This window comes from Leptonychotes weddellii, chromosome 5, assembly GCF_054177405.1.
Source record: "Leptonychotes weddellii isolate Sample4059 chromosome 5, ASM5417740v2, whole genome shotgun sequence".
NCBI classification, from domain to species: Eukaryota; Metazoa; Chordata; class Mammalia; order Carnivora; family Phocidae; genus Leptonychotes; species Leptonychotes weddellii.
In genome coordinates, this window is record NC_138373.1 from 108,073,961 (window position 1) to 108,077,570 (window position 3,610).

A 3,610-nucleotide genomic window follows, 5' to 3' on the forward strand; every position below is an offset into this window, starting at 1 on the left:
TGCATCTTTTCTGGTCTATCTGATGATCACCTTTGGATATATTCCTAGAAATATCACTGCTGATTCAAAAGTATTCATATTTAACGTTTTGATACATGTTGCCAAACTGTACTTCAGAAGGGCTAAATCTATTTATACTTGGACAGAGCCCTATCTCATATCTCTGCTAACACCAACCTTTGTAAACCTGGCTAATCCAATGAAAACACATTATCTCATTGTTGGGATTATTTGTATTTCTTAACTAGCAAGAATAAAAATATTTTCACATACTTATTTGGGGTGTGTGTGTATGTGTGATTTGCTTGTTTGTGGTATTTACCAGGTGTGTTTGATAGGGTGTTAAACCTTTTCATTGACATGTAAGAACTCTTTGTATATTAATGGCATATAGTTTTGTCATGTATTTTGCAAATATTTTCTCTTGGCTTGTTGTTGTTTCAGCTTTAATTATAATGTGTGCATGTGTGTGTGTGTTTGTGTGTGTGGAAGGGAGTGGGTGGGTAGGGTTTTTTTCCATGCAGTAATCTTTAATTTTGTGTACTATTAAACCTTAATAGTATTGGGCTTTGGAGTCATGTTTAAGAAGCTCCTCTTCACACAAGGCTATCTACACTTGTTTTTTTAAAAAACATTATGCGGGGCGCCTGGGTGGCTCAGTTGGTTAAGCGACTGCCTTCGGCTCAGGTCATGATCCCGGAGTCCTGGGATCGAGTCCCACATCGGGCTCCCGGCTCGGCGGGGAGCCTGCTTCTCCCTCTGACCCTATCCCCTCTCATGCTGTTTCTCTCTCTCTCTCTCAAATAAATAAATAAAATCTTTAAAAAAAAAAATAATAAAAAACATTATGCATCTTGGGTATCCCCTTTTGTCAATGTACATCTACCTCATTCTTTTTAACATTTGCATTGTAATGAATTGTATAGATCAGTTTTTCTCAGTCTTTTTTCTATTATCGTCCCAAGAAGCCTGTTTAGACATTTTTTTCTTTTTTTTTTTTAAAGATTTTATTTATTTGACAGAGAGAGACACAGCAAGAGAGGGAACACAAGCAGGGGGAGTGGGAGAGGGAGAAGCAGGCTTCCCGCGGAGCAGGGAGCCCGATGCGGGGCTCGATCCCTGGACCCTGGGATTATGACCTGAGCTGAAGGCAAACGCCTAACAACTGAGCCACCCAGGCGCCCTAGACCTTTTTTTTCTTAATCATCCCTTCCATGAAACTTCAATACTACATATAAACTGTGTATCTATGTACTTTGTGCATATTTGTGCTTTATATGTAAAAAATAAGGGTTTTTTATCTCCCCACCCCACCGCCCCTCCAAGAACCAATTTTCACCTCCTTGGTTGTGATATTGCCTCTTTGAGGTTGCACGGTACAGATATTCCATAACTTAATTGTTCCACACGTGTATACTATTTTTGATATTCCAGTGCTCTATTATCATACGTATCTTTACACATATATTTTGTTTCTCTAGGATAAATTCCTAGAATTGAAAAGCTGTGTCAAAAGGTATTAATATTTAAAAATTTAGCAGATATTGCTAAAGATTGTATCAATTTTACACCAACCAATATATACTGAGAATCAATTTGGCTTCAATTTTCACATTTAAGTCATGAATCCATTTGGGTTAGAGATCTGATTATTTTTTCCCCCCAAATCTGGCTCATCGACCTTAAAATATTAAATACTTTATTGAATTAACCATTTCTTGATCTACCATATATTAAATATGGAAAATGTATTAAATATGTATACTCAGGCTTTAGATTCTGTTCTATGACTGCTTAGTCATACTCTATTACCACCCGATGTTTATTATTCTTGCTTTGAAATAGTTTCAGTATCTGATTATATTCCCTTTTCTTTTTCTTTTTTTAAAGATTTTATTCATTTTTGACAGAGAGAGTGTACAAGCAGGGGAAGCAGCAGGCAGAGGGAGAGGGAGAAGCAGACTCCCGCTGAGCAGGGAGCCCGATGCGGGGCTTGACCCTAGGACCCCCGGATCACGCCCTGAGCCGAAGGCAGACATTTAACCGTCTGAGCCACCCAGGTGCCTCCCCCCTATTTTTCTTGGTATGTTAATGTTTTTTTTTTTTTTCTCTCCATGAGTAATTCTGCCTAGTTCCAAAACAGGCAAACAACAACAAAAAGCTCTTAAAATACGATTGGGATTAAGATTGGGATTGTACTAAATTTGTGGATTTAGTGAGAACTGTGGAATACATTACAGAGTACATTCTAGAGTAACAAATTTAAAATAAGGCATAGAGGGGCCCCTGGGTGGCTCAGTCAGTTAAGTGTCTGCCTTCGGATCAGGTCATGACCCAAAATCCTGGGATCCGAGCCCCACATTGGGCTCCGTGCTCAATGGGAAGCCTGCTTCTCCCTCTCCCTCTGCCTGCCGGTCCCCCTGCTCATGCTCTCTGTCAAATAAATAAATAAAACCTTAAAAAAAAATAAAGGCATAGAAGAAACAGAAATAATGTTGGCTTAATGAAGTACACCTGTATTACGTTGTTTCGAGTAGTAAATGGCAGAAGTCCAGATAAAATCCAAGTTTAAGCATTAAAGAGTTTATTGGTTCATTTAACTGAAAAATCCAGTGGTCAAACTAGTCTTGAGGCATATCTGGACCGCTGGGCTAAATAACATCATCAGGATTTGGTTTCTATCTTCCAGGTTGGCTTTTTTAGCTTTAATTTTACACAAGCCTCCATGTGGTGGCAAATGTGGCCTATCTGCTCCATGCTTACATGGTTGTTAGCTCCTGCAATGTCAGAGAAAGTCCTTTTTCTTATAGTGCAAGTGAAAGTATCAGTGATGGTTATCATTGGCCAGATCTGGGATCAAGTATAGCAGTGGGGGCTGGGTGGGGATTTGGGAATCAACCCCACTTGAACCACACAAGCTACAGTTGGGGAGGAGTGGTTTCTTGAAGGGATGTGGAGTAACAAAAAATGCAGGAGTTATGTCCTATAATACCTATATACTTATAAAAAGAGGATTTTAATGAAGCATTAAGAAATATTACTAAGTTAAAGTTCTAATACTATTTTTCAGTATTTCAAAAGTTACTTTGGGGTCATAAGGGTAAAAAGAAATGAGGTGACCAAGTAGGGAAAATTAAAATATTATCTTTGTTATTGAGTAATATTTGTTAGAATTATAATGGTGATTCTTGACAAATGACAAGAAATGTTCTCATTACTGTTTAGATCCTCTAAAATCTTGCTTTATGAATTTATCCTTTTTTGCAACCTAATCCTTTCCTCTTCTAGTTTTCCCCCCTGCTCCTAAGTAACTCCATTCCCTTCCTCCCTCAGCAAATCAAAAGTCTCTTAATTCTAGTGGCCTTTTATGCTCCTCTTCTCTTATTCATTGGTCAGCTGTAAAGAAATTGTTTAGTTGAAAGTCATCAGTGATTTCCTTAATCACTGATCTAATGGCCTTAGATCCTCTTTCTTGATGGCCCACTGTCTCTGTAGTATTTGACAATACTGATTGACCTCTCTTTCTTGAAACATGGATTTTTAGTTTCTATGTAACTTACTCTCCTGATGCTTCTTTTAGTTTTCTGATGATTTCTTCCCTGTTTACTTT

At 38.1% G+C, this 3,610-nt stretch overlaps 1 pseudogene; it reads right to left on the bottom strand.

Moving 5' to 3' along the window:
- Positions 1–2,664: 2,664 nt before the first annotated feature.
- Positions 2,665–3,610, bottom strand: part of LOC102740566 (akirin-1 pseudogene) — a 2,367-nt pseudogene continuing 1,421 nt past the window's right edge.